Source organism: Coregonus lavaretus (genome assembly GCF_964263955.1).
Source record: "Coregonus lavaretus genome assembly, chromosome: 6".
NCBI lineage: Eukaryota > Metazoa > Chordata > Actinopteri > Salmoniformes > Salmonidae > Coregonus > Coregonus lavaretus.
Genome location: NC_139993.1, coordinates 45,872,614 through 45,885,749, shown reverse-complemented (window position 1 = coordinate 45,885,749; position 13,136 = coordinate 45,872,614).

Genomic DNA, 13,136 nt, shown 5'->3' with positions numbered 1-13,136 from the left:
TCACAGATACCTTTTTAAAAAAACGTAGGGGCATGGATCAGAAAACCAGTCAGTATCTGGTGTGACCACCATTTGCCTCATGCAGCGAGACACATCTCCTTCGCATAGAGTTGATCAGGCTGTTGATTGTGGCCCGCGGAAAGTTGTCCCACTCCTCTTCAATGGCTGTGCGATGTTGCTGGATATTGGCGGGAACTGGATCATGCCGTCGTACACGTCGATCCAGAGCATCCCAAACATGCTCAATGGATGACATGTCTGGTGAGTATGCAGGCCATGAAAGAAATGGGACATTTTCAGCTTCCAGGAATTGTGTACAGATCATGGCGATATGGGGCCGTGCATTATCATGCTGAAACATGAGGTGATGGCGGCGGCTGAATGGCACGATAATGGGCCTCAGGATCTCATCACGGTATCTCTGTGCATTGAAATTGTCATCGATAAAATGCAATTGTGTTCGTTGTCCGTAGCTTATGCCTGCCCATACCGTAATCCCACTGCCATAATGTGGCACTCTGGTCACAACGTTGACATCAGCAAACCACTCGCCCACACGACGCCATACATGCTGTCTGCCATCTGACCGGTACAGTTGAAACCAGGATTCATCCGTGAAAAGCACACTTCTCCTTCAACGTACCAGTGGCGATCGAAGGTGAGCATTTGCCCACTGACGTTGGTTACGACGCCGAACTGCAGTCAGGTCAAGACCCTGGTAAGGACGACGAGCCCGCAGATTAGCTTCTCTGAGTCGGTTTCTGACAGTTTGTGCAGAAATTCTTCGGTTGTGCAAACCCACAGTTTCATCAGCTGTCCGGGTGGCTGGTCTCAGACGATCCCTCAAGTGAAGAAGCCGGATGTGAAGGTCATGGGCTGGCGTGGTTGCATGTGGTCTGCAGTTGTGAGGCCGGTTGGATGTACTGCCAATTTCTCTAAAATGACGGCTTATGGTAGAGAAAGTAACATTAAATTCTCCAGCAACAGCTCTGGTGGACATTCCTGCAGTCAGCATGCCAATTGCACGCTCCCTCAAAACTTGAGACATCTGTGGCATTGTGTTGTGTGACAAAACTGCACATTTTACAGTGGCTTTTTATTGTTCTCAGAACAAGGTGCACCTGTGTAATGATCATGCTGTTTAATCAGCTTCTTCATATGCCACACGTGTCAGGTGGATGTATTATCTTGGCAAATATCGTTATGAATGGTCATCCAACTCGGAATTCCAACTCGGGAACTCTGGCCTCTTTCTAGAGCTCCGACTTTCCGACCTGAAGATCACTGACGTCATGATTTTACCTTATATTTTTCAGAGTTACCAGTTGTCTTGAAAGCACCATAAAACTCATGGTACCCTTCGCCAGCTCATATCTGTGTGAAGCTGGATTCAGTGCTTTCCTCTGCATGAAAACCAAATATCGATCCAGGTTGGATATGACAGCAGAGATGAGGTGTGCACTATCAACCACGCCCCCTGACTTTGAGAAGCTCCCTCTGACATGACATGCATCAAGCCACACCCATCTTATTAGTGGTGGTGAGATAATATATGTTTTGTCCGACTCATTTGTAATTGACTGTCATAGCCCCACATTAAAAGTATATGAGGTGAGTTGAGAAGACAATCAGAAATACTGTTTAAATGTTTTCAATTGACTGCCATAGACCCAAATAAAAAAGTAAACATTGGCTGTTAATTCCATAATTTGTTTTCACATGGTTGGGGTCGCAAGATTTTTCAGATATCAAAATGGGGTTGTGGCCAAAACAAGTTTGGGAACCCCTGGGCTATATGCATTCACAGGATGCAAAGCAAACATGCCCACAATTACATTATGGCATGAAGGCTGGCAAAATAGTAGCCTAGTCTACAATATCCCAAAAATATGACAATCAAACTGTCAGCCCCGCGAGGAGGAGGAAGGGGTCCGTGAGGACAGAGGGGGAGTGATATGTAATTTTCAGGGACAGTATCACCGGCACCAGAGAGAGTGAGAGTAGAGGGAGTGAGAGCGGGCGCATAGAGGCACACAGGGAACACCGGCTTCTTTCCAACGTTGGATTCTAGTTGTATTTCATTCAGCGCGTTCACTTAAATCACAGGCAGACGAAGGAGCTACGATATTATATCTTTATTAAAAGGTAAGATTGAAATTGGTGTGACAAAAATCCATCAGGACAAAACGTTTTCTTTTTCTTAATAGGGTTCAGTTGTATTTGTAGCCTACTTTCACTGTAGCCCATTTATCTTGCAGAATAAATGGGGTATCGATGGTTAGTTCACAATTTATCACGGCTATTGACTGTTGACAGTGTTATGCATGCCAAAAAAATTGTATTTCAATATCGATACATATAGCCAATCCATTTGAATCTGAATGTATATAATCTGAAATACAGCCTAAATTGTGTGGCGCATGTGTTTATACCAAAATAAAATGTGCAAAATAAAGATTTTTGCCTTCAGATGTCAGGAACAGATGTCAACTGTTTTAACAGCAGGCTGAATGTAGACATAATACATAGTTATCCAAGAGATCTGTTGGAATTAAGGGACCAAACTGTGGATATTCTGGTTGACTGAAGTAAACGCAGAGATTTGACAGATGGTACCAATGTGATAGTCATCTTCCCTTCCTTCCTGGGCTAGGCTACACGTGTGTGTGTATGTGTATGAAGCGCAGCGCTCGAAACGCTCACCTGCAGCCTGCACTGGTTCCACAGTCCACACTGATTTACTCATGCTTAAAGGGATAGTTCATCAAAATTACACATTGGTTACCTTACCCTGTAAGCAGTCTATGGACAAGGTAAGACAGCAATCCATCCTTTGTTTAAGTTTCCCTGGCACTGTTTCCACATGCTAACGTTTTAGTATTTGTGGCACAAATCCCATTCAAGTCATGGGACCGATATAAGCATTTTTTGCATATCATGTCCAAATCATCCAAAAGTACCTGAAATTGGTTGTGAAGCCCAACAATGTCATTTATAGATGATTTGAACATGATGAAGAAAAATGCTAATATCGGTTCCATGACTTGAATGAGATTTGTGGCACAAATGCTAAAATGTTAGTATGTGAAAACAGTGCCAGAGAAACTAAACCAAAGCATGGAGTGCTGTCATACCTTGTCCATAGACTGCTTACAGGTTAAGGTAACCAGTATGTCATTTAGTAATTCCGCGTCTCCAGTAGCATGGAATGGCTAGCATTACATTCATTATTATAGTTAGACCAAGTGTGCAAATCACATTAACATGCGTCAGAGGGGTCACAGCTCCAGCGTTCTCTAACAAGACAAGGTCATGCTCCAAGCTGTTCAGTGTATCTAAAGTATGCTAATGCCCAGCTTTGAAGTGTGTGTGTGTCTGTGTGTGTGACAGTGTGTGTGTCTGTATCTGTGTGTCTGTGACACATGAGGAGAGGAAGTAGGGAGATAAATAACAAACCCTTGGAATGAGAATGAGAGAGACCATATGTACCACATTCGCACATCAACAACACTTTGAAGATCATTATCAAAGAAGAGAAGATCATTATCTGCCATTTTCACTCAGCATATAGGCTTGGCTTTACACACACACACACTATCCAGCCAACCAGTATAGATATTCCCCAGTCCCCGCTCACCGAAATCTTTGTTGAACGCATTCATTTGTCAAGTGAATGTATGGCTGAGTCATAAACACTAGCACATTGTCTGAGCATACATCTGCCACAACACAGAGCTTTGATTGGGTGGTTGTCGTACCACTTAGACTTTGACTGACTGTCTGAATGTAAAATGGTAACAATAGCAAGATGGGTGATGTGCTGAGTACAGTCACAATGAGGCCTCTCCTCATCAGTTTGATTTGGACAGACTGGGAGGACTGAGAGAGAGAGGGAAAGAGAGGAGGGAGAGAGAGGCTGAGCAGTCTTAAAATGTTCAATTGAATGGAAGGAAGAAGAGAATGCCAGGGAGATTCACAGGTGGAGCAGAATCTCTTTGCCGGTCGTTGTTACTTAAAGGGGTAATGAACAGTTGCTACATCCACTTTTTGGTAAATTAATTATATGTACCTGTGATGGGTGATTTGAAGGAGTCAGGCGCAGGAGGGTAAATCACAGAATACAGAATTTATTCCGGAATACAGAGTTACACAGAAATGCGTCAAACAGTCCAGTGCGCAAAACAGGCGCACTGGAACCAAACAGGCACACGGAGAAAAAAATGCCCCGGCAATACAAAATACACGGAGCTCAACCGAGCTACACTCTCCGCACAATAAACAATCACACACAAGGACAAGGGGGCAGAGGGAACACTTATACAAGTACTAATGAGGGGATATGAACCAGGTGTGTGTAATAAACAAGACAAAACAAATGGAATGATGAGATGAGGAGCGGCAGTGGCTAGAAGGCCGGTGACGACAAACCGAACCAGGAGAGGAGGCAGCTTCGGAGGAAGTCGTGACAGTACCCATTGATTCTGAACTTATAAATGCCTCAATAGCTTACTTTACCTGTCGTACCCCATCAGAACCCAAAATATAGGGCTCTATTCAATCTGTATCGCTGAAGCGTTACAGATTGTGAGATACAAATTTAAACGCCGGCATATGCAGCATTTACTGTAAATGCAGTCTCCGCTAACGCGGGAACTTCGTCATAATTTATTTTTACACGCTGTAACACTTAACTTACATGAAATGGATTGAATAGCCCATAACCTTGTTTTACTCCAATGTTTGTAAATTAAGTAAATGTAAACAAACACTGTATAGGTTCAAAACATGGTTCAAACTGTAATTGTACATTTACATTTGACATTTTAGTCATTTAGCAGACACTCTTATCCAGAGCGACTTACAGTTAGTGCATTCATCTTAAAATAGCTAGGTGGGACAACCACATATCATAGGCTTAGAAAGTACATTTTTCCTCAATAACATGGCAGAACAGGTAGGTAGGGAGGGGCAGTTCCTCTATCTGTTCTGTAGGTAAGCACCAAGGTCTTGTAGTGGATGCGAAGCCAGTGGAGTGTGCGGAGAAGCGGGGTGACATGAGAGAACTTGGGAAGGTTGAAAACCAGGTGGGCTGCTGTGTTCTGGATAAGTTGTAGGGGTTTGATGGCACAAGCGGGAAGCCCAGCCAATAGCGAGTTGCAGTAGTCCAGACGGAAGAGGACAAGTGCCTGGATTAGGACCTGCGCCGCTTCCTGTGTGATGTAGGGCCAATCCAAGGTGGCGTAGCAGTGCTGTCGGTGTCCTTGTGTAAATAGCCAGTTTTTTAGTTTTTTGTCTATTTTGTATATATTTCTCAATTTTACTTTTCATTCTTTAACTAAATATACTTTCCTGCAACCCGCCTCACCCAACGTGGAAAGGATTCTATTATTTCTTTATAACTTTTATCAAGAACCTTAAGCTGAAACTAGCCTAGCTGCAACCAAATGGCTACTTGCTATTTGCCACCGTTAGCGTCTTCACCATTGTCCGTGGCCTGCACTACCCACCAGCCAGCTCTAGCTCTAGCCTGGACAATTTGTCGGCCAGTCTGCACAGCGTGCTATCGACCCAGAGCATATCGGATTTTCTGCCGGAATAACTGGACCCTAGCACCGGATCATCGCAACCAGCTAGCTGCAACCAAATGGCTGTTGTTATTGGCTAATTACTATTGCCCCTTAGCAAGCACCAGTTAGCCTTGAGCTAGCCTCGAGCCAGGCCCATCTCCCGGCTATCTACCTCACTGTCAACCGGACGGGACCTCCTAGTGTTGACACGGAGCCCCGCCGATCCAACACGACTGGTTTGCTGACGAAATCGTCTGATGTGGTTTCAACAGGCTTCCCATTACAACGTCGACCACGAAGATCCATCTGCTAGCCCCAGCCCGCTAGCACATGCAAGCCGGGCCTCTTGCTCGCCAGTGCTGTAGCGGCCCACGAACTACCTCCGAACTCTCCTATTGCTGTTCACCGGACCTTATGATAACTCAGCTATACAGCTGATGCCTGCTGGACTGTTCCTTTATACGGTACCACATCCTGTTTATGTTTAGCCTCATCCCAAACTTTGTCGCCATTACCAGCTGTTGTCTTAGCTCTCTCGAATAACACCTGTGATTGCTTTACGCCTCTCTCCCATGTCAATATGTCTTGCTTATTGCTGTTTCGGTTATTTCTTATTGTACTATTTCACTGTAGAGCCCCCAGCCCAGCTCAACCTGCCTTAGACAGCTCCTTTGTCCCACCCCCCCAAACACGTGGAGACCGACTCAATTGGTGCCTCCAGTGATGCTATCTCTTTCATCGTTACCCAACACTTAGGTTTACCTCCACTGTACTCATATCCTTCCATATCCTTGTCTGTACATAATGCCCTGAATCTATTCTACAACGCCTGGAAATCTTCCTATTTTTTTCTCTTTACCCAACGCACTAGAAGACCAGTTCTTAAAGCCTTTAGCCGTATCCTTATACTATTCCTCCTCTGTTCCTCTGGTGATGTAGAGGTTAACCCAGGCCCTGTAGCCCCCAGTATCACTCCTACTCCCCAGGCGTTATCATTTGTTGACTTCTGTAACCGTAAAAGCCTTGGTTTCTTGCACGTTAACATCCGAAGCCTCCTCCCTAAGTTTGAGTTATTCACTGCGTTAGCACACTCCGCCAACCGTGATGTTCTAGCAGTGTCTGAATCCTGGCTTAGGAAGGCCACCAAAAATTCAGAAATGTCCATCCCCAACTACAACATTTTCCGTCTCGATAGAACTGCCAAAGGGGGTGGGGTTGCAATCTACTGTAGAGATAGCCTGCAGAGCTCTATCATACTATCCAGGTTTGTGCCCAAACAGTTTGAGCTCCTACTTCTAAAAATCCACCTTTCCAGAAATAAGTCTCTCACTGTTGCCGCTTGCTACAGACCCCCCTCAGCCCCGAGCTTTGCCCTGGACACCATATGTGAACTGATTGCCCCCCATCTATCCTCAGAGTTCGTACTGACCTAAAAACACCTCCGCTGTCTTCAACCAGGATCTCAGCGATCACTGCCTTATTGCCTGCGTCTGTAATGGGTCCGCGGTCAAACGACCACCCCTCATCACTGTCAAACGCTCCCTAAACCACTTTAGCGAGCAGGCCTTTCTAATTGACCTGGCCCGGGTATCCTGGATGGATATTGACCTCATTCCATCAGTAGAGGATGCCTGGTTGTTCTTTAAAAGTGCTTTCCTCTCCATCTTAAATAAGCATGCCCCAATCAAAGAATTCTGAACTAAGAACTGATATAGCCCCTGGTTCTCCTCAGACTTGACTGCCCTTGACCAGCACAAAAACATCCTGTGGCGTACTGCATTAGCATCGAACAGCCCCCGCGATATGCAACTTCTCAGGGAAGTCAGGAACCAATATACACAATCAGTTAAGAAAGCAAAGGCTAGCTTTTTCAAACAGAAATTTGCATCCTGTAGCACTAACTCCAAAACGTTTTGGGACACTGTAAAGTCCATGGAGAATAAGAGCACCTCCTCCCAACTGCCCACTGCACTGAGGCTAGGAAACACTGTCACCATCGATAAATCTACAATAATCGAGAATTTCAACAAGCACTTTGCTACGGCTGGCCATGCTTTCCACCTGGCTACCACTACCCCGGCCACCAGCTCTGCACCCTCCGCTGCAACTTGCCCATGCCCCCCCCCCCCCCCCCCACCCGCTTCTCCTTTACACAAATTCAGACAGCTGATGTTCTGAAAGAGCTGAAAAATCTGGACCCCTACAAATCAGCTGGGCTAGACAATCTAGACCCTTTCTTTCTAAAATTAACCACCGAAATTGTCGCAACCCCTATTACTAGCCTGTTCAACCTCTCTTTCGTAACGTCTGAGATCCCCAGAGGTTGGAAAGCTGCCACGGTCATCCCCCTCTTCAAAGGGGGTGACACTCTAGATCCAAACTGTTACAGACCTATATCCATCCTGCCCTGCCTTTCGAAAGTTTTTGAAAGCCAAGTTAACAAACAGATCACCGACCATTTCGAATCCCACCGTACCTTCTCCGCTATGCAATCCGATTTCCGAGCTGGTCATGGGTGCACCTCAGCCACGCTCAAGGTCCTAAACGATATTATAACCGCAATCGATAAAAAACAGTACTGCGCAGCCGTCTTCATCGACCTGGCCAAGGCTTTCGACTCTGTCAACCACCGCATTCTTATTGGCAGACTAAATAGCCTTGGTTTCTCAAATGACTGCCTCGCCTGGTTCACCAACTACTTCTCAGATAGAGTTCAATGTGTCAAATCGGAGGGCCTGTTGTCTGGACCTCTGGCAGTCTCTATGGGGGTGCCACAGGGTTCAATTCTCGGGCCGACTCTATTCTCTGTGTATATCAATGATGTTGCTCTTGCTGCTGGTGACGCTCGGATCCACCTCTATGCGGACGACACCATTTTGTATACATCTGTCCCTTCATTGGACACTGTGTTAACAAACCTCCAAACGAGCTTCAATGCCATACAACACTCCTTCCGTAGACTTTTTGAAAAAAAAATCTTGTTTCTATTGAACATGCCATACAAATAAAGGCATTTTAATTAATTATATGAAGAGTGCCTTGGTCCTCCTTTCTTTTTGATGGCCATACAACACTCCTTCCGTAGCCTCCAACTGCTCTTAAACACTAGTATAACTAAATGCATGCACTTCAACCGAACACTGCTTGCACCCGCCCACCCGACTAGAATCACTACTCTCGGCGGGTCTGACCTAGAGTATGTGGACAACTACAAATACCTAGGTGTCTGGTTAGACTGTAAACTATCCTTCCAGACTCACATTAAGCATCTCCAATCAAAAGTTAGATCTAGAAGGAGGCTATTTCGCAACAAAGCCTCCTTCACTCATGCTGCCAAACATGCCCTCGTAAAACGGACTATCCTACCGATCCTTGACTTCGGCGATGTCATTTACAAAATAGCCTCCAACACTCTACTCAGCAAATTGGATGTAGTCTATCACAGTGCCATCCGTTTTGTCACCAAAGCCCCATATACTACCCACCATTGTGACCTGTACGCGCTTGTTGGCTGGCCCTCACTACATATTAGTCGCCAAACCCACTGGCTCCAGGTCATCTATAAATCACTGCTAGGCAAATCCCCGTCTTATCTTAGCTCACTGGTCACCATAGCAACACCTCCCGTAGTCTGCGCTCCAGCAGGTATATCTCGCTGGTCATCCCCAAAGCCAACACCTCCTTTGGCCGCCATTCCTTCCAGTTCTCTGCTGCCAATGACTGGAACGAACAGCAAAAATCTCTGAAGCTGGAGACTCTTATCTCCCTCACTAACTTTAGGCGTCAGTTGTCAGAGCAGCTTACCGATCACTGCACCTGTACACAGCCCATCTGTAATTAGCCCATCCAATTACCTCATCCCCATATTGTTATTTATTTTGCTAATTTGCACCCCAGTATCTCTATTTGCACATCATCTTTTGCACATCTATCATTCCAGTGTTAATATGAAATTGTAACTATTTTGCACTATGGCCTATTTATTGCCTTACCTCCATAATTTACTACATTCGCACACACTGTATATATATGCTCTGTTGTATTTTTGACTTTATGTGTTGTGTACCCCATATGTAACTCTGTGTTGTTGTTTTTATCGCACTGCTTTGCTTTATCTTGGCCAGGTCGCAGTTGTAAATGAGAACTTGTTCTCAACTGGCTTACCTGGTTAAATAAAGGTAAAAATATATATATTTTTTAATGTAAATGACCCTGCAGGAGCGGGTCACTGCTTTGATGTTTGCCGAGAACGACAGGGTGTCGTCCAGGGTCACGCACGCCAAGGTTCTTTGCACTCTGGAAGGGCGACACTGTGGAGTAGTCAACTGTGATGGAGAGGTCTTTGAGCGGGCAAACCTTTCCCGGGAGGAAGAGCAGTTCCGTCTTGTTGAGGTTGAGCTTGAGGTAGTGGGCCGACATCCAAGTTGAGATATCTGCCAGGCACGCAGAGATGCGTGTCGCCACCTGGGTATCAGAAGGGGGAAAGGAGAAAAGTAGTTGAGTGTCATTCGTATAGCAATGATAGGAGAGACCATATGAGGATATGACAAGGCCAAGTGACTTGGTGTATAGAGAGAAGAGGAGAGGGCCTAGAACCGAGCCCTGGGGGACACCAGTAGTGAGAGTACGTGGTGCAGATGCAGATCCTCTCCACATCACCTGGTAGGAGTGGTCTGCCAGGTAGGATGCAATCCAAAAGTGTGCATAGCCTGAGACGCCCAGCCCTGAGAGGGTGGAGAGGAGGATCTTATGGTTCACGGTGTCAAAGGCAGCGGATAGGTCTAGGAGGATGATAACAGAGAAGAGAGAGTGAGCTTTGGCAGTGCGGAGAGCCTCCGTGACACAGAGAAGAGCAGTCTCGGTTGAGTGACCCGTCTTGAAGCCTGACTGCTTATGGTCAAGAAGATCGTTCTGAGAGAGATAATGAGAACGTTGATCAGAGACAGCATGCTCAAGTGTTTTGGAAAGAAAATAAAGAAGGGATACAGGTCTATCGTTTTTGACATCAGGTGAATCAAGTATTGGTTTCTTGAGGAGAGGAGCAACTTGGGCCATTTTGAAGTCAGAGGGGACGCAGCCAGTGGTCAGGGATGAGTTGATGAGGGAAGTGAGGAATGGGAGAAGGTCTCCAGAGATGGTCTGGAGACGGAAGGAGGGGGTGGCATCGAGCGGGCAGGTTGTCAGGGCGGCCAGACCTCACTAGTCGCAGGATGTCATCTGGAGAGAGGGGGGAGTAAGAGGTCATGGCGTAGGGTAATTATTTGTGAGTGAGACCAGTGGATTCAATAGGCTGAGTGAGTGAGTAGCGGATGTCGTCAACCTTTTTTTCAAAGTGGTTGACAAAATCGTCCGCAGAGAGGGAGGAGGGAGAGGGAGAGTGTGGAGGATTAAGGAGGGAAGAAAATAGTTTCCTAGGGATAGAGGCAGAAGCTTGACATTTCTTAAGGAAGAGAAGGTAGTGAGGAGGGAGTGAAAGGATGATAGGTCCTCCGGAAGTTTAGTTTTCCTCCATTTTCGTTCAGCTGACCGCAGCCCTGTTCTGTATGCTCACAATGAGTCACTCAGCCACGGAGCAGGAGGGGAGGGCCGAGCCGGCCGGGAGGAAAGGGGACAGTGCGAGTCATAGGAGGCGGAAAGGGAGGAGAGTAGGATCGAAGAGGCAGAATCAGGAGACAGAAGGGATAAGGATTTAGCAGAAGGGAGAGATAATAGGTTAGAAGAGGAGAGAGTAGTGGGAGAGAGCGAGTGAAGATTGCGATGGCACATGACCATCTGGGTAGGGGCTGAGTGGTTAGGGTTGGAGGAAAGGGAGACAGAAAAGGAAACAAAGTAATGATCAGAGACCTGGAGGGGGATTGCAGTGAGATTAGTAGGCGAGCAGCCTCTAGTAAAGATGAGGTCAAGCTTATTGCCTGCCTTGTGAGTTGGAGAGGATTGGGAAAGGGTGAGGTCAAAAGAGGCAAGGAGGGAAATGAGAGAGTTGGAAAGAAATTAATAGAAGGCAGAAGTCGGGAGGTTGAAGTCGCCAAGTATGAAGAGCGGTGAGCCATTGTCAGGAAATGAGCTTATCAAGGTGCAAAGCTCATTGAGGAACTCTCCAAGGGCACCTGGTGGGTGATAGATGACAATAATGTTAAGCTTGAGTGGACAAGTGACAGTGACAGCATGGAATTCAAATAAGGAGATGGACAGGTGAGAGAGGGAGAAAAGAGAAAATCTCCATTTAGGAGAAATTAATAGCCCTGTGTCACCACCGCGACGACCAGATGCTCTCGGACTATGAGAGAAAACATAGTCAGATGAAGAAAGAGCAGCTGGAGTAGCAGTGATTTATCCAATTTTGCTCTGTCTATGAATTTGAGAGTGATGATATTCTCCAGCCCCATCCCTCAGATTTTTACAGAAACAGTGGTGGAAAGCTTGCTTTGTTATTGTTTCAATTGCTGATTGACCCTTTAAAGAGATAGTTCTGCAGTAGTTCTGAAAGTAGCGCTCACGAGCCAAAAGTGGTCCTTGAAAATTGCGTACTACGTCACATATGTGCAGATATGTGCACCACATCATTGCTCTCTCGCTCTGCTGTGTGTGCATCTTGCTAACTGTCACTCAAATGGCGAGGGGCTGAAGCTTATTGGTTATTACTGGAATTGCTAGGGGGCTGGCCCATGTGGGGGAAAATAATGGGAAAGGGTGCAGCATATCTTCCAGAAAAACAGTCGCTTTCAAACTAGGGATTTCGTGGTTAATTGAGGTGAAACAGTAATTATGCTCATAGATTATGCATGTATGAACTACACATCCAGCCCAAAGCGGGAGGTTTAAAAGATACTTAGTAGTCGGCAAAGTTCCGGAGCATGTATTTAAGCCAGTCAAGCTCTCCCTTCATCACATATCCCCATCTCTCTTTCCCTCTTCCTCTATCTCTCTCCCGCTCTCTTTCCCCCTCCCCCCTGCTCTCCCTTCTGCCCTGTCTCTCTCTCTGTCTCTCTCCCTCTCTCTCTCTTTCCCCCCCTCTTTCTCTCTCCCCACCTCCCTCTCTCTCTCTCCTCTCTCTCTCTCTACCGTTCTACCCCCTCTCCCTCTCCTCTCTCTCTATATCTATGTAAAGGCCTGACATGCACAGGCTATTTTTAATAAAAATGAAACAGCTTCCTTGCAGTGAAGAGAAACACAGTGAAGTGAGACTGAAACAGCATTTTGCAATTTAGGCCTGTGTCACCACTCATCAGCCAGCAAAGTAAATCGCCCTGACTCTTTCATTCCCTATCTCTATCGTTCTATCGCTCTATCTCTCTCCAGCCATGATCCATCCCCTCACTAACACTTACATCTCACGTACTGAAAAACAATATTAAATGGCATGTTTTTTCTGTTATTGTGGAGCGGTAGACATGAAAACAATATGAACAACACTCAAACTAACTGTTTTAAAATGGGCCAGGAAGTGGATTTAAAGATGCAGCATTATACAGAAGAAAGAGAATAGCTGTAAAAGCGCCAGAGCTGAGATATAGGGGATGGTTTAAAGATGAGGGAACAGACATATCGGCTCAGAGAGACTGAGTGCAC